The 19,174-nt window shown below is 43.5% G+C and overlaps 1 protein-coding gene across 2 annotated transcripts in view; it reads left to right on the plus strand.

Annotated features, from left to right (window-relative positions):
- LOC103651644 (pre-mRNA-processing protein 40A) overlaps positions 1–4,374 on the plus strand; it is a 59,133-nt gene extending 54,759 nt beyond the window's left edge. Inside the window, exon 31 of one of the 2 annotated variants that reach the window (XM_035966533.1) lies at positions 4,154–4,298. The gene's annotated coding sequence lies outside the window, so the exon portion shown is untranslated. Of the gene's footprint in view, positions 1–4,153 lie in introns of both variants that reach the window. The other variant, XM_035966531.1, reaches the window with a different exon arrangement.
- The last annotated feature ends 14,800 nt before the right edge of the window (positions 4,375–19,174 follow it).

Here is a 19,174-nt window from a genome sequence, read left to right on the forward strand (position 1 = left end):
AGGCAACTTGGCATGGGTTGGTTGCCTAGATCTAGATGTCTCACCCTTATACATAAAAGCATAATTAGGGTCAGAGTGAGACTTCCTAGAATGAATTTTCTTAATCTTATTCTCAGGATACCCGGCAGGGTACAGAATGTAACCCTCGTTATCCTGAGGCATGGGAGCCTTGCCCTTAACAAAGTTAGACAAGTTCTTAGGAGGGGCATTAATTTTGACATTGTCTCCCCTTTGAAAGCCAATGCCGTCCTTAATGCCCGGGCGTCTCCCATTATAGAGCATGCTTCTAGCAAATTTAAATTTTTCATTTTCTAAGTCATGCTCTCTAATTTTAGCATTAAGTTGTGCTATGTGATCATTTTGTTTTTTAATTAAGGCAAGGTGATCATGGATAGCATCAACATTAATATCTCTACATCTAGTGCAAATGGACACATGCTCAATAGTAGATGTAGAGGGTTTGCAAGACTTTAATTCAATAACCTTAGCATGCAACAAATCATTCTTAGTTCTAAGGTCAGAAATAGTAGTATTGCAAACATCAAAATTCTTAGCCTTAGCAATTAATTTCTCATTCTCATTTCTAAGGCTAGCGATGGAAGCATTCAATTCATCAATCCTAGCAAGCAAATCAACATCATCATTTCTAGGATCAATGCAAACATGAGAATCAACCTTAGCCAACAAATTAGCATTTTCATTTCTAAGGTTGTCTAAAATCTCATGGCAAGTGCTTAGCTCACTAGATAATTTTTCACATTTTTCTCTTTCTAGAGCATAAGCATTTTTAACCTTAACATGTTTCTTGTTTTCCTTGATTAGGAAGTCCTCTTGGGAGTCCAAGAGATCATCCTTTTCATGGATAGCACTAATTAGCTCATTTAATTTTTCTTTTTGTTCCATGTTAAGGTTGGCAAAAAGAATACGCAAGTTATCCTCCTCATTTTTATCATCCTCATCACTAGATGTTTCATATTTAGTGGAGGACTTTGATTTTACCTTCTTTTTGCCGTCCTTGGCCATGAGGCACTTGTGGCCGACGTTGGGGAAGAGGAGGCCTTTGGTGACGGCGATGTTGGCGGCGTCCTCGTCATCGGAGGAGTCGCTTGAGCTTTCGTCGGAGTCCCACTCCCGACAAACATGGGCATCGCCGCCCTTCTTCTTGTAGTACTTCTTCTTCTCCTTCCTCTTGCCCTTCTTGTCGTTGTCCCTGTCACTATCACTTGATAATGGACATTTAGCAATAAAGTGACCGGGCTTACCACACTTGTAGCAAACCTTCTTGGAACGGGATTTGTAGTCCTTCCCCTTCCGTTGCTTGAGGATTTGCCGGAAGCTTTTGATGATTAGGGCCATCTCCTCGTTGTCGAGCTTGGAGGCGTCAATTGGTTGTCTACTTGGTGTAGACTCCTCCTTCTTCTCCTCCGTTGCCTTGAAGGCCACGGGTTGCGCCTCGGATGTGGAAGGCTCATCAAGCTCGTTGATCTTCTTGGAGCCCTTAATCATGCATTCAAAACTAACAAAATTCCCGATGACTTCCTCGGGGGTCATTTGTGTATATCTAGGATTGCCACGAATTAATTGTACTTGAGTAGGGTTAAGGAAAATAAGGGCTCTCAGAATAACCTTAACCACTTCGTGGTCATCCCATTTTGTGCTCCCGAGGTTGCGCACTTGGTTCACCAAGGTCTTGAGCCGGTTGTACATGTCTTGTGGCTCCTCCCCTTGGCGAAGACGGAAGCGACCGAGCTCCCCCTCGATCGTTTCCCGCTTGGTGATCTTGGTGAGTTCATCACCCTCATGCGCCGTCTTGAGTAGGTCCCAAATCTCCTTGGCGTTCTTCAACCCTTGTACTTTGTTGTATTCCTCCTTGCTTAAAGAGGCAAGGAGAATGGTTGTGGCTTGAGAGTTGAAGTGCTCGATTTGGGCCACTTCGTCCGTGTCGTAGTCCTCATCCCCTACGGATGGTACCTGTACACCATACTCAACAACATCCCATAATCTTTTGTGGAGAGAGGTTAGATGAAATCGCATCAAATTACTCCACATAGCATAATCTTCACCATTAAAAGTTGGTGGTTTGCCTAATGGGACGGAAAGTAAAGGTGTATGTTTAGGAACGCGAGGGTAGCGTAGGGGGATCTTACTATACTTCTTACGCTCTTGGCGTTTAGAAGTGACGGACGCCGCGTCGGAGCCGGAGGTGGAGGTTGTTGAAGTGTCGGTCTCGTAGAAGACCACCTTCCTCATCCTTTTGTGCTTGTCCCCACTCCGATGCGGCTTGTGAGAAGATTTTTCCTTCCTCTCCTTATGGTGAGAAGAGGAAGATCTTTTCTCCTTCCGCTTGGAGGATTTCTTCTTCTTCTCTCTTCTCTTGGTGCGGGATTCTTCCGATGAAGATGAAGTGCTCCCTTGGCTTGTAGTGGGCTTGTCGTCGCCGGTCTCCATCTCCTTCTTGGCGTGATCTCCCGACATCACTTCGAGCGGTTAGGCTCTAATGAAGCACCGGGCTCTGATACCAATTGATAGTCGCCTAGAGGGGGGGGTGAATAGGGCGAAACTGAAATTTACAAAAATAATCACAACTACAAGCCGGTGTTAGCGTTAGTAAAAATAAATGAGTCCGCAAGAGAGGGCGCAAAACAAATCGCAAGCAAATAAAGAGAGTGACACGTGGATTTGTTTTACCGAGGTTCGGTTCTTGCAAACCTACTCCCCGTTGAGGAGGCCACAAAGGCCGGGTCTCTTTCAACCCTTCCCTCTCTCAAACGGTCCCTCGGACCGAGTGAGCTTTCCTTCTTCTCAATCAACCGGGAACAAAACTTCCCCGCAAGGGCCACCACACAATCGGTGCCTCTTGCCTCGGTTACAATTGAGTGTTGATCACAAGAGCAAAAGAGAAAGAAAGAATGCGATCCAAGCGCAAGAGCTCAAAAGAACACGGCAAATCTCTCTCGCTAGTCACTAAAGGCTTGAGTGGAATTGGAGAGAATTTGATCTCTTTGTATGTGTCTAGAATTGAATGCCTAGCTCTTGTAAGTGGTTAAGAAGTGGGAAAACTTGGATGGCTATGAATGTGGGGTGGTTGGGGTATTTATAGCCCCAACCACCAAACTTGACCGTTGGCTGGAGGCTTCTGTTCGATGGCGCACCGGACAGTCCGGTGCACACCGGACAGTCCGGTGCCCCTGCCACGTCACCACTGCCGTTGGATTCTAGCCGTTGGAGCTTCTGACTTGTGGGCCCGCCTGGGTGTCCGGTGCACACCGGACATGAACTGTTCATTGTCCGGTGCGCCGGTAAGGGCGCGCCTGCCGACTGCGCGCGCAGAGCGCGCATTAAATGCGCTTGCAGGTGACCGTTGGCGCGGAAGTAGCCGTTGCTCCGTGGTTCACCGGACAGTCCGGTGCACACCGGACAGTCCGGTGAATTTTAGCGGAGCGGCTGCCGCGCGAACCCGAGGCTGGCGAGTTCCGGAGGCCGATCTTCCTTGGAGCACCGGACATGTCCGGTGCACACCGGACAGTCCGGTGAATTATAGCGCGCCGGCTTCCGAGAAATCCCGAGGGGGAAGGGTTTGAGTCTGAGTCCCCTGGTGCACCGGACAGGTGCTGTTCACTGTCCGGTGGCACACCGGACAGTCCGGTGCGCCAGACCAGGGGTGCCCTCGGTTGCCCCTTTGCTCCTTTATTGAATCCAACACTTGGTCTTTTTATTGGCTGAGTGTGAACCTTTTACACCTGTATAATCTATACACTTGGGCAAACTAGTTAGTCCAAAGATTTGTGTTGGGCAATTCAACCACCAAAATTATATAGGAACTAGGTGTAACCCTAATTCCCTTTCAACGATCAAGAGCGGCTCAGACCCTCACATGATTAACTTATGGAATTAAACTTAATATGTCATTTGCATTGCATTGTGGGATTATTATTAATTTTGATCAATTATTTAATTAGGATGGTATCTACTTATACTTGCTAATAAAACTTTGACCAACTCTAAAAGTAATGCTCAGCTTTAACCATATTCTTTGGTAAGCCTTACACTTCCCATGAGCCCCAATCATAAGTTAGCTCATGCACATTATTCCCCACAACTCGTTGAGCGATGAACGTATGTGAGTTAACCTTTGTTGTACTCACACCCCCAGGTCAAGAACATGTATCGTCAAGACGAGGTGCACGAAGGATGCCGCGATGAGTTCTTAAGAGGTCTAGGTCGTCGTCTCCAAGTCAATTATGGTTGCTGGATCGTTGTCTTCTTATGATTTAATTATTTAGCTATTTTGTACATAACTCCTACTATATAGCAACGATGTGACATTCATTCCTGTACTGTGGGTCATCATATGTGTGAAACTTGATCCTAGCACACATTTGATTCGTGCTCGGGTTCTCCTTTAAATCCGGGTGAGAGAGAGAGAGAGATTTGCTCCCCTGGGTTGGCATGGTGGGTCCTCTTTAGGGTCTTGTGTAGTCGTACTCTCAGTATGGCGTCGTTCGTCCAGTTCTTGTAGCGAGTCTATTGCTGATGTCTTTGTAGTTGTGTGTGGCGGGTCCCATGGATCAGTCTCATGGCGTGGTCGTACGTGGAGTGGCTTTGCCTTTTGTCATGAGCCCTGCATCACTTGCCAGCGTGCGTGGGCACACACTCGGTATGGCACGTTGTCTCATCTTTTCCGATATATGGGTCATTGTAGAGACTCCGGTGCTGAGGTCCTCCATGACTAGGGTTGACTAGGCAGTGGGGATACACCTGAGACCGTTCGTGGGGGCGTTCAGTCGTGTCGATGGCGACTTCCTGGCACCCGTTTGGTGTGCTGCGCGTACGCCCGGATGTGGCTTGGTGATGATGCATCCTATGGTAGTTGACGTGGGTCATTGGATCTTCGTCTCGCCAGGTTGCTCGGCGGGGACTTTGTCGCCCGCTCCGCCTCGCAGACTTGCTCGGCGGGGGCATGATCGGTCGCTCTGTCTCGCAGGCTTGCTCGGCGGGGGCTTGATCGTCCGCTCCCCGGCGCAGGGTTGCTCGCCAAATGGGCCAAAAGGATGTCATGGGCCTATTTCAGGTACCCTGTTCCCAGGCACTCGACACTCCATTACCCTGTTCCCACCCAACCAAAAGAAGTATCAATTTTTCGACTGTTTGTATTTTCAAATAAAATGGTTTTTATGTCAGTGTTCTTACTAGAGGAAGAACACTGAACGAAGATTACAGGCAAGAAGAGACGAAGAAGGAGGATTGAGCGTGAGCTTTGGTATTCTGTTATTTCCAAAACTGAATGTCTTTTCCTCCCACTCTCCTATTTATTCATACAATATTTGTATGAATTCCAAAACTGAATGTATTTGGTTGGGGAGGCACTTGCGAAAAATTGATACTTCTTTTGGTTGTTCATCCTCAATCTCGGGAGTTTGGTTGGGGATTCCCTCCGCACCACCTCCCGAACAATGGTACGCATGAGTCTGCTCAGTTTCCTTGCCCTCAGTTTCAGTTTCAGTCGCGCGATGGGTTTGGGGTCATACTTCTTTTCCGGATCAACAACATATACATCCTGGCTTGTACCATCAGGACCAGGGGTCCTTGCTTAGTAAGGCATTAGGCAATTTGCCGAAGATGCACGTTCCATCGTTTGATGGTGAAAACCCCAAGTTATGGCAGTCTCGCTGTGAGGCGTATTTTCGTATGTATGAAGTCGACTATACTGTTTGGGTCCAGGTAGCTACCATGCAGTTTTTGGGTCCAGCAGCAAGGTGGTTGCAATCAGTGCAACACCAGATCCACCACATGTCGTGGGAGGGGTTCTGTGCTTTGATCCAGGAGATATTTGCAAAAAACCAACACCAGTCGTTGCTTCGACAGTTGTTTCACATCAGGCAGACTAGTTCAGTGGCGGTGTATATTGAGGAGTTTTACCAATTAGTGGATCATCTTAATGACTATCAGTACATGTCTGACCCCTTATATTACACGATGAAATTTGTTGACGGACTTAGAGATGACATTAAGGCGGTAGTCATGCTTCAGCGCCCCAAAGATTTCGATACTGCCGCTGTTTTGGCTCAATTGCAGGAAGAGGCAGGAGAGCTAATGCGAAAGCGCGACCACCGCAGAGGACCTACAAGCTTCACACCTTCTTCATTTGGTTCGACAGTTCAGTCTCAACAACCAACAGCCAAAGATTATAAATCTTCTTATCCGGGAAAGTTGGACGACAAGAAGTCGGTGGCTCCATCTACAAGTGCCTCCAACGACACCCGTTTGACATCCTTATATGATTATCGCAAGGCATAGGGATTATGCTATAAATGTGGACTGCAATATACCAAGGGTCATAAATGTGCTGAACTGCTGATACAGTTCAGCTGCAAATGGTGGAAGAGCTATGGCAATTAGTGACACTGCCTGAAGAGGAGGAGACTGCATTGTCTGATGGAGAAGTTTACACCGAATGTCACTCTATTTTGTTGTCCCAGGCTACAGTTGAAGGCTCCAAGGCTCCCCGTACTATGAGATTTGTGGGGCATATTGCAGGGACTGATGTATTGGCTCTTTTAGACTCTGGCAGCTCACATTCGTTTGTTAGTTCCACTATTGCATCGACCAGGTCTGATGTTGTGCCACTAAGCGTACCTGTTAAGGTTCAGGGTGCCAATGGTTCTCAGATCTGTTGTTCATCTGAAATAGTGGATGCCTCGTGGTCCTTGGGAGGAGTATCTTTTACTTCCACCCTGAAAGTGCTACCTCTGTCTACATATGATTTGATTATTGGCATGGATTGGCTTGAGGCACACAGTCCTATGATGGTTCACTGGTTGCAGAAGTGGTTAATGATTCCATTGAGGTGTTTATGTTATGCTCCAAGGCGTGTCTTCTTCAGTCTTGCGGGATTCAGTAGTGCAAGTGTGCAACATGTTAGAACTGTCTGACAAGGAGCAAGTGATTTTGAACAGTTTACCTGGTGCTATAAAAGACCTGATCCAACAATTTCCTTCAGTTTTCGAGGTACCTAAAGGCATGCCTCCTACCAGGGACTGTGATCATCAAATTCCATTGTTACCTGGGGCTCGACCTGTGCAAATGAGGCCTTACAGATATGCTCCTGCGTTGAAAACAGAAATTGAAAACCAGGTAGCTGAGATGCTGCATTCAGGCATTATACAGCCAAGTAAAAGTGCTTTTTCATCTTCGGTGCTACTAGTCAAAAAGAAGGATCAAACTTACAGATTTTGTGTAGATTACAGACATCTTAATGCTCTCACAGTAAAGACTAAGCTTCCAGTGCCTGTGATTGATGAGTTTTTGGATGAGTTACATGGGGCTTCTTGGTTTTCTACATTAGATTTGAGGGCTGGTTTCCATCAGATACGAATGAATCCACAGGATCAATATAAGACCACATTCCAGACACACCACGGGCATTTCAAATTTCGAGTCATGGCTTTTGGCTTGTCTGGTGCCCTAGCTACCTTCCAAGGCGCTATGAACACCACATTGGCTCCAATATTGAGGAAGTTTGCATTGGTATTTTTTGATGATATCCTGGTATATAGTAGAACTTGGGAGGATCATCTAAATCATTTGAGCCAAGTGTTGCAGTTGCTGCTACAGGATCAATGGCATATTAAGCTATCAAAGTGTGCCTTTGCTCAACAGCAGATTGCCTATTTAGGACATGTGATCAGCAGTAAAGGAGTATCCACAAACCCTAATAAGGTTGAGGCTGTCAAATCTTGGCCTGTTCCTACCAATTCTAAGGAACTTAGAGGCTTCCTTGGTTTAGCTGGGTATTACAGGAAGTTTGTCAGACATTTTGGCATGATTGCTAAGCCCCTGACTACTCTGTTGAAAAAAGGAGTATTATTTGTGTGGACTCATGACCACACTGTTGCCTTTGACACACTGAAGCAGTCCTTATGTTCAGCTCCAATCTTGGCACTGCCCAATTTTGAAGTTCCATTCGCTATAGAAGCTGATGCCTCGGGGGTAGGTGAAAGGGAAATAGGGTCAAACCTTTCCCTAATTGATTTTGGTGGTTGAATTGCCCAACACAAATAATTGGACTAATTAGTTTGTTCAAGATTATACATTCTACAGGTGCCAAAGGTTCAACACAAACCAATCAAAAGAACAAGTTAGGTCTCAAAAGAAAGGAGCAAAAAGGAAAATGAAGGTTGCCCTAGTCTGGCGCACCGAACAGTCCGGTGTGCCACCGGACAGTGTCCGGTGCACCAGGGTGCTTCAGCTCGAACTCTTCACCTTTGGGTTTCCCAGGCGTAGCTCCGCTATAATTCACCGGACTGTCCGGTGTGCCACCGGATAGTGTCCGGTGCACCAGCGGAGCAACGGCTATCTGCGCGCAACGGTCGGCTCTGCAAAGTGAACAGTGGAATTCAGATGTCAGAGCAGCGAGTCAGAGGGGCACTGGACTGTCCGGTGTGCCACCGGACTGTCCGGTGCCGCATGAGGACAAAGCCTCCAACGGTCGACCAGCTCCAAGCCCTAACGGGAGGATGACGTGGCGGGGCACCGGACACTGTCCGGTGCGCCCATCGCCAGCAAGCTTCTCCAACGGCCATATTTTGTTTGGTGGCTATAAATACCACCTCAACCGGTCACTTCAAGTGTGGGAGTCCAAGCAACATTCCAAGTCATCTAGTTGACATACTCAAGCCCTCCCAACCACTTCTATTCATTGATCCATCCTATACACAAGATTTAGACCACTACAACCAACACAAGTGCCACAAAAGAAAGAGCAAGCAAAAGAGAGCTACCCATTTGAGTTTAGCACTAGTGCCTTGTGAGATTCATTGAGAGATAGTGTGTGCTACATCCTTGTGCTCATTTGTGCGTGGAGTTTTGACTCCCATCGAACTTCCTCCAAAGTTTTGGAGGCTTGTAAAAGCTAGCAAGAGACACCAAAGAGTGTGGTGGTCCTTGCGGGATCGAGAGTGATCCTTGAGAAGAAGAAGAGCTCGTCGATCCTTGGGTGATCGGTGGAGAGAGGGAAAGGGTTGAAAAAGACCCGTCCTTAGTGGACTCCTCAACGGGGACTAGGCCTTCGAGGGCCGAACCTCGGTAAAACAAATCACCCGTGTCTCGTGTGCTTATTGCTTGTGATTTGTTTGTCCTTTCCCTTTCTAAGTTTTTCTTGCACTACTCTTTGCTAATTCTATTTGGTGTTGCTTTAAGTTAAATTCTCATTTAGTGAAGCAACACATTGCAAGAGAGAACTTGTGTTATTGCTCTTCTTGCCTAAGCCTTCTTGGTTTATTCTCATAGACTTATTAGTAGTATTGATTTATCAATTCCGCATTATTTGAAAGCAATACTCTTTACAAGCAAGGACTTAGTTTTTACACTCCGATAATTATATATCTTGTTCTAACCACTAATCAAGGGATCTAGTTGGGGGATAAAGTTTTAATTTTTAGGTTTCGCCTATCCACCCCCTCTAGGCGACTTTCAATTGGTATCGGAGCTAGGCACTTCATATTGAGTCTAACAACTCGAAGTGATGGCTCGTAGAAGATCCCAAAAGAACAAGAAGACCCAGTAGAACAAGGAGGTAACTCTTGAGATATTACTTTCCGATTGTTCTAATTATGATTAATGGTCTACTAGAGTAATAAATGCTTTTAGAACCATAGATCCTCAATTAGAACAAATTTTAGACAAGAGTATTATACCTCCTAGTTATACTAGGGAAAATGCCTCCGAAGAAGATCTTAGATGTATACGCTTAAACTATCTAGCTTATGACATCTTAAGTAAATCCCTTAGCAAAGAAGATTATCATGCCTTCATAATAAAATATGACAAACCTATTTGTGATGTGCATGATATTTGGACTAGAATTAAAAGCAAATTTGATGAGTCCAAACATGATAGTTCATTTTGTGCTTCTACTTCCTTTGGTCTTTGTGATACTAACCCTTGCAAGGAAGAAGAAGAAAATGAACGATGGAGACCAAACGATGAATCCACCTCTCCAAGAGGTTTGTCTTCCCATTTCGATTCCCACATATGTTGTGTGGCTAATGAAAATGATAGCGGAAGCACAAATGAGGATGAGGAGGAAGAAAGAAGCTTCTTGCATCTCTACGCTCGCCTAAGCCAAAAAGATAAGGCGGTAATGCTCAAACTTCTAGAAAGAGCAAGAGAGCAAAGCGAAGCTCGTCAAAAGCTAGAAGATGTTCTCTCCATGAAAATGCTACATTTTGACGAGTTAACTAAAGAACATGAAGAGCTAAAGTGCTCTCATGTTGATTTGGTCCAAAGGTATGAAACTGTTTCAATTGAGCAAGATAACGCTTTACATTGTATCGCTCAATTAGTAAATAAGAATACCTTGCTTAAGGACCAAGTAGAAAAGCTAAAAATTGAAAACCTAGCTTTTCAAGATAAATATGATATGCTTCTAAGTTCTCATGAAAATCTTATGGATGATCATATCATATTAAATATAGCTCATGAGGTTGTGATAGAAAACTTAAAATCCCAACAACCTCACTCATGCACATGTATTCAAATTGATACTATATTATCATGTGCTAATGCTTGTTGTCTGTCGACAAGCAAACCTTTCTTTGAGCTAGAATTTGCAGGAACAAAAAATGATACATATCAAAAGCTCAAAGAAGAAAATGAGAGGCTAAAAATGAGCTTGACACAACTAAGAGGGAAGTGTGTTGCTCAACCTTCTCAAGATAACCGTGATTACATGGTGAAGAAGCTTGAGACGGGAATAACCGAAGCATGCACTAACTCCCTTGAAGAAAATGTCAAGGACTTGAGGATTGCCAAGAGGAAGGAACAAAGAAAGGAAATCAACACCTCCTCGAAAAGCCTCAACCATGTCTCCATGAAAGGTAACATCCAAAGTAATGATCAAGCCACACTTCGCACTAAGAAGTGTAGTGAATGCTTTGAAAAGGGACACTTGATTAGGTCATGTCCCTACATTAAAAATGGCTTGGTTATTAACAAGGATGATAGACTTTGTTTTAAATGCTCAAAGAAGGGACACTTAATCAAATCTTGTCCCCATCTAAAACGAAATGGCATAGCATTAGGAAAGAAGAAATCCTCAAAGCTTGAAAACGCCTATGCTACACTTGCCGAAAGAAGGGACATCAATGCAAGGATTGTCCCATTAATAACAACCCCACTTCTAGCTTGTTAATTATTTCGCATGTAACTAGGCAACCCAAAATTGCAACTTGTGCTAGAAAGGTAATGAGTTTACCAAGCGCTAACACAAAGGACTTTTGAGTTCCTAGATCTTTGTTTACTAACCTTGACGGACCCATCAAGCGATGGGCACCAAAATGTGCTTGACAAGCTTTGCAGGAGGAGATGGTATGAAGTTTTGGGGTGCTTGAGAAAGTCAATTCAATTTTTGTTGACTCAAGCTATCAATCTTCAATGTTCCATATCCAAAATTGACCCAAAGTTATATATCTAAAACTCATATCATCTCGGGGAAGATATTGATGTTGTAGGAATTAAAGAATTATCATGTGCGGAAAGACCAAGGCCTACAACATGGAGGAAAGTCAAAGGATGGTAACACTTATGTTCTTAAGTGCAATTATCTTAAAATTATCATATGGCTTGTGTAGTCACATAGAAATAGGAAGCACTTAAGATGTCTTTAAATTACGTCACTATTCTTTGAAGAAATTCCTCTCATATGGTAGATTGTGTATTCATCATTTCTATATTATGACAATCTACATACTTTAAATTGTTGCAAGTTCCCATGGCATGTTTTTATTTTAATTATTCTATTATTGCCATGTTCTATAGATAGAGAGATATTTCATGTTCTTAAAATAATAAGGTGTCATATAAGGAATTCAAATACTTAGGACACTTATAAAAGGAAAATTCTCTCTATAACTAGAAAAGTGAGACTAATGTTTTTACATAAGTAATTTAAGTAGTCTCACTTGTAGAGATAAGTTTCTCTATGGAAATGCGTATCTCATCATGTCTAGGAAAATCAATCCAATAAATCATGTTGTATTTCTTATTGCTTAAATTGGATATGATTCTTCCACATTCATCGCTCTCCATGTTATGAAATAGATTTATGTAACACCCCGTCCAATCCTTGGACCGGCGGTACTTACTCCTGGAAACTCATATATCGTCCCCACAGACTAACACGAGTCTTTTATGCGCACTTTGTCCTCACTCATGCGCACCCGAGAAAACTTCTCGGTCGGTCACCCATCCCAAATTGCTCCAAGCCAAGCACGCTTAACTTGGAGGTTCTTTCGAGATAGGCTTCCGAAAAAGAAGATGCACCTTGTTGATATGATTACTCTATTAATTCTATTAAGCCTTGGGCCAGGACATCCCATCCCAGGGGCCAGGATATCACAATCCACCCCCCTTAGAAGACCGACGTCCTCTTCGGTCAACCCCAATCCAGGAACCTCCCCTCTTAGCCACGTCTGTGTGTCTAGTGTTGTCATATGTCATGCCATGTGACCACTCCGGGCCCACATGCGCCATGCACCATATACTCGAACCCCCTAGCCCACACACGCCCGTGAAACCTTGAGGGTTGGCTCTGATACCACTTGTAACACCCCGTCCAATCCTTGGACCGGCGGTACTTACTCCTGAAAACTCTCTAGGATCATATATCGTCCCCACAGACTAACACGAGTCTTTTATGCGCACTTTGTCCTCACTCATGCGCACCCGAGAAAACTTCCCGGTCGGTCACCCATCCCAAATTGCTCCAAGCCAAGCACGCTTAACTTGGAGGTTCTTTCGAGATAGGCTTCCGAAAAAGAAGATGCACCTTGTTGATATGATTACTCTATTAATTCTATTAAGCCTTGGGCCAGGACATCCCATCCCAGGGGCCAGGATATCACAATTTACTCCCATAATCCTAAGGAATTAACTATGCTTACTTTGTTTCATAAGTTAAAACTAAACATACATCATGTGATAGTCTAGTCTCCATGCTCTTGTAATCCACTTTTCATTCCTCATCAAAATGATTACAAAAAGAGAACTAGTGATTGTGTTACTAATGCCATATCTCTTGAGCCTACTTATCGAAATCTACAAGAGAATAAATGCAAGCCGCAAACATCAACGGGTACTCTTCACCCAAAGGAAGAAAGGTAAAAGCAAAGGTATGGGAACTCATCCTCTTGATCAAAAATAGTTCTCATCAATGTTTATGTACCTCAAATCATCATATTCTACCTATATGAAGAATAGATTCTTTATTGATGTAAAGTTGCTAGATGTGCATTCAATCTTATTCTTTATAATACACTTGCCTACTAGAATCTAATTCATGCCTTTGCTATATTAGTTTTCATATTGATATGCTTCTAAGGTATGATATTAAATTTCAATATAAAGAAGTAAAATTCCTATGATTGACTATAATTGTCTAAAAAGTGCATATCTCACGTTTCCAATAATGCGCACTAATGTTAAGGATTTTACTTCATGTCTATGTAACTTGTGGATGATGAATTATTTATATTTCTTATCTAAAGAAATCATCATCTATCATATACTCCCTTGGGCTACTAACATCTCTCTTGAGTAATTTCAATGAGTTTGAAAAGAAAAAGAGACAACTATCAAGGGAGGACACTCAAGTGAAAAAGGAAGACATCAAGAGCAACAACACCTACTTGAACCAATGGTGTGGTTGTAAGTATTCTAAATCCTTTTTCATTATGAGAAATGCAAGGCGCAAGTTATTTATTGCCAATTTTACAAGCCTTGACCAAGATGTATTGTGCTTCTCCCTATTTCATTCAAAAGCTTGATGCATATGTTTAGGGGGAGCCTATTTCTATATCTTGATTATGTTGAGACTATTACTTCATCTTAGTAATTTTCATATAGTCTCTTGCATGAGAATAAGGGTTCTCATGAAGTACGCTACTACACTTCAATCCAACTTGTTAATATAATGTCACTCTTATTTCAAGGATTGTCGCTTTCATTGTCAAAGTAGCATATTTACTGGATTCTCCTTCTTTAAGCTTAAATGTTTCTGTTGTTCTCTTGATCACATACATTGTTTGTTTGATCATAGAATAACATCTATTGACTCTTATGTTTCTTAGTGCCTCATATTAGTTCAATCGATATCTCTCTTGATATGCACTAAGTTTAAAGGAGAATTCATGATTCATTTATGCAACTTGTGATCCACTTAACATATGCTAACCATAACTTTAAAGAGGATCACTAGTTGTAAGAACTCTCTCTTGTGCAAAATATTTCCATACATTGTCATTGAGTATAGGTCTTAAGCAACAAAGACAAAAGACAAGGCACAATGAAGAGAGCGTCTCTATGAGAAGGTACAAAAAGGGTAAATCTACTTCCTATCATTTTCACATGTACCAAAATCTTCCTCTTATATACACTCTTTGCATATCTTGTATAAAAGGAAGAGAAAGCATGTCTTTGTATCTTTCCCTACTTCATACCTAGTTTAACCTCTCAAATATTTCATTCCTGCATTTATGCATCTTTGTTAAAACTGGGTGAAGTAATTTTATTGTCAAAAAGCTTAAAGCTTAACCTTGTAACGAGGATAAGCTGCCTTTGTTCTAAAGGTGGATGGTCCTTAACCCTCTTTGAAATCCTTAAGGGAAAATGCTTAAGATGTTTATAACATGCTTTCGTAAGTGCATAAACTGTCATGAGCATCACACTTATACTATGACACAATGCACTTCACATTCTGTATGCTATAGATATGTTCTCATTAACCTAATTGTGTGCAAATGGCATTTAAGGCCAAAATATGTATTCCTCACCATGCACATATTTAGGGGGAGCAATTTATATCATATAGATCTATGATTATGCTTAATTGATATATCTTTTTGATCATATCTCTTTATGTCTACGACTAATGTGCTTTCAAGTAATATCTATGCTAAGTCGTAGATTGAAAGGGAAATGGAGTCTTCGGCGAAGACAAGGCTTCCACTCAACTCTATCGGTATTATCTACCCTTCGCCATCACTCCACACTATCTCTCCACATTGGTATAATCTTTCACTCATATATTATTTGCCAAAGGGGGAGACAACTTATAACAAGGGCTTATATTTCACTCAAAGTATCCGTTTTTGGCGATTCATGCCAAAGGGGGAGAAAGTATTAGCCCAAAGCAAATGGACCGCACCACCACCCTTATTTTTAAAAGAGTTTTTGAAATTGGTATCTTATTATGTTCAAAAGGGGAAGAAAGTAGCACCTTCAAAAATTGATATCTTAAAACCCTCTTGAACACTAAGAGCAGGAATTTATTGAGGGGGAGTTTTGTTTAGTCAAAGGAAAAGCATTTGAAACAGGGGGAGAAAATTTCAAATCTTGAAAATGCTTCTCAAAATCTTATTCATTTATCCTTTGACTATTTTGCAAAACACTTTGAAAAGAATTTCCAAAAGAGTTTGCAAAAACAAAACAATTGGTGCAAGCATGATCCAAAACATTAAATATGAAGAATGCATTCATGCAAATCTTATGAAATGATAGATTGGTTTAATTCCAAGCAATCTTTGCACATATATTATGCAAACTAGTTCAATTATTCACTTATGTATTTGCTTTGGTTTGTGTTGGCATCAATCACCAAAAAGGGGGAGATTGAAAGGGAAATAGGGTCAAACCTTTCCCTAATTGATTTTGGTGGTTGAATTGCCCAACACAAATAATTGGACTAACTAGTTTGTTCAAGATTATACATTCTACAGGTGCCAAAGGTTCAACACAAACCAATCAAAAGAACAAGTTAGGTCTCAAAAGAAAGGAGCAAAAAGGAAAACGAAGGCTGCCCTGGTCTGGCGCACCCGACAGTCCGGTGCACCACCGGACAGTGTCCGGTGCACCAGGGTGCTTCAGCTCGAACTCTTCACCTTCGGGTTTCCCAGGCGCAGCTCCGCTATAATTCACCGGACTGTCCGGTGTGCCACCGGACAGTGTTCGGTGCACCAGCGGAGCAACGACTATCTGCGCGCAACGGTCGACTCTGCAAAGTGAACAGTGGAATTCAGATGTCAGAGCAGCGAGTCAGAGGGGCACCGGACTGTCCGGTGTGCCACCGGACTGTCCGGTGACGCATGAGGACAAAGCCTCCAAAGGTCGACCAGCTCCAAGCCCTAACGGGAGGATGACGTGGCGGGGCACCGGACACTGTCCGGTGCGCCCATCGCCAGCAAGCTTCTCCAACGGCCATATTTTGTTTGGTGGCTATAAATACCACCCAAACCGGCCACTTCAAGTGTGGGAGTCCAAGCAACATTCCAAGTCATCTAGTTGACATACTCAAGCCCTCCCAACCACTTCTATTCATTGATCCATCCTATACACAAGATTTAGACCACTACAACCAACACAAGTGCCACAAAAGAAAGAGCAAGCAAAAGAGAGCTACTCATTTGAGTTTAGCACTAGTGCCTTGTGAGATTCATTGAGAGATAGTGTGTGCTACATCCTTGTGCTCATTTGCGCGTGGAGTTTTGACTCCCATCGAACTTCCTCCAAAGTTTTGGAGGCTTGTAAAAGCTAGCAAGAGACACCAAAGAGTGTGGTGGTCCTTGCGGGATCGAGAGTGATCCTTGAGAAGAAGAAGAGCTCGCCGATCCTTGGGTGATCGGTGGAGAGAGGGAAAGGGTTGAAAAAGACTCGTCCTTAGTGGACTCCTCAACGGGGACTAGGCCTTCGAGGGCCGAACCTCGGTAAAACAAATCACCCGTGTCTCGTGTGCTTATTGCTTGTGATTTGTTTGTCCTTTCCCTTTCTAAGTTTTTCTTGCACTACTCTTTGCTAATTCTATTTGGTGTCGCTTTAAGTTAAATTCTCATTTAGTGAAGCAACACATTGCAAGAGAGAACTTGTGTTATTGCTCTTCTTGCCTAAGTCTTCTTAGTTTATTCTCATAGACTTATTAGTAGTATTGATTTATCAATTCCGCATTATTTGAAAGCAATACTCTTTACAAGCAAGGACTTAGTTTTTACACTCCGATAATTATATATCTTGTTCTAACCACTAATCAAGGGATCTAGTTGGGGGATAAATTTTTAATTTTCAGGTTTCGCCTATCCACCCCCCCTCTCTAGGCGACTTTCAGTAGGGGTAGGTGCTGTGTTACTACAAGAAGGTCATCCCTTGGCCTTTGTGAGCAAAGCCCTTGGGCCCAAGAATCAAGGCTTGTCTGTGTATGAGAAGGAGTACTTGGCTATCATTTTGGCTGTTACTCAGTGGATACAATACTTGTTGCATGCTGAGTTTCTCATTTTCACTGATCATCGCAGTTTGTCCCATTTGACTGAGCAAAAGTTGCATACACCGTGGCAGCAGCGGGTGTTTTCTAAGCTTCTAGGACTTCAGTATCGTGTGGTCTACAAAAAAGGAATTGAGAATGGGGCGGCAGATGCATTGTCTCGACGTCCCCTTATGGATGCAGTGTTGTTTAGTCTGTCCACGGTTGTGCCCTAATGGATACTGCAGGTCGTTGACAGTTATCAACAGGATACAAAGGCGCAACAATTGTTGTCTGCTTTGTCTATCACTGGAGCAGCATCTAGACCTTATACGCTGCAATCTGGTATTATTCGATACAAAGGAAGAGTATGGGTGGGAGCAGATCCTGGTCTCCATAAGACAATTATCGCAGCCCTGCATGATAGTCCTTTGGGTGGGCATTCGGGCTTTCCTGTCACATACCGCCGAGTCAAACAAACATTTGCATGGACTGGTATGAAACTGGCAGTCAGAGATTATGTTGCTCAGTGCAAGGTGTGTCAGCAAGCCAAGCCTGACCGGAGTAAATACCCGGGGCTGCTACAACCTCTTCCTGTCCCGGAATAGGTTTGGCAAGTGGTCAGCCTGGACTTTGTCGAAGGTTTGCCTCGTTCTCGTAATGTTGATACTATTCTTGTGGTGGTGGACACCTTTTCTAAATATGCTCACTTCCTACCACTGTTACATCCATTTTCGGCCCTCAAGGTGGCACAAGTTTATCTAGATTCAGTGTACAAGCTTCATGGTTTACCACTGTCAATCGTATCAGATCGAGACAAGATCTTTACTAGTCACTTGTGGCAAGAGCTCTTTCGGCTGTCAGAGACCACATTGAAGATGAGTTCATCATACCATCCACAAACCGATGGTCAGACAGAGCGCGTAAATCAATGTCTTGAGACCTTTCTTCGCAGCTTCGTACACGCCTGTCCATCCAAATGGTTGTCATGGTTATCTATAGCCGAATATTGGTACAATTCCAGTTATCATTCTTCGTTGGGACGAACGCCCTTTGAAGTCCTTTATGGCCATCTTCCTAGGCATTTTGGAATTACTCTGAATGACACGCCTGTCTCTGGAGATCTTCAGGACTGGCTGAATGATAGAGAATTGATGGTCCGTGTTGTTCGCCAACATCTTCTCCGGGCTCAGCAACGCATCAAGGCACAAGCCGACAAGAACAGAACTGACAGAGAGTTCAACGTGGGGGATTCAGTTTACCTCAAATTGCAACCTTATGTTCAGACATCTGTAGCGGCTCGTGCAAATCACAAGCTTAGTTTCAAATATTTTGGGCCATATGTGGTGCTACAGAGAATTGGTAAAGCTGCTTACAAGCTTCAGTTGCCGCTAGGTGCCACTGTCCATCCCATCTTCCACGTATCGCAACTCAAGCTTTCCAAAGGTGACAATCAGGTCAGTGCTACCTTGCCTGGTACTGACAGTTCTCTCCAAGTTCCTCTTCAAGTCATGGACCGACAGGTGATATCACGAGGAGGCAGCCCAGTGCAGCAGATGCTTGTCAGGTGGTCACAGTCGGATGCCGCATTGGATTCATGGGAAGATGAAGAAGCTCTCCGTGCAAAATTTCCTAAAGCCAACGCTTGGGGACAAGCGTTCTTTCGAGGAGGAGGGAATGTCAGCTCTCCTTTAATGGCTGAAGGGCATTCTGAAGATGGAGCAGGGGAGAACGATGGAAGGGCCACAAGACAGGATGATGGGTCGACGCACTAGGAAGCCCAACTCCAGAATTTCTGGTGCTGAATGGATTCGTTAAGGCCCATATTGAATAGTGGTTGTAATAGAATAAATAGGAGAGTGGGAGGAAAAGACATTCAGTTTTGGAAAT

This window comes from Zea mays, chromosome 3, assembly GCF_902167145.1.
Source record: "Zea mays cultivar B73 chromosome 3, Zm-B73-REFERENCE-NAM-5.0, whole genome shotgun sequence".
NCBI classification, from domain to species: domain Eukaryota; kingdom Viridiplantae; phylum Streptophyta; class Magnoliopsida; order Poales; family Poaceae; genus Zea; species Zea mays.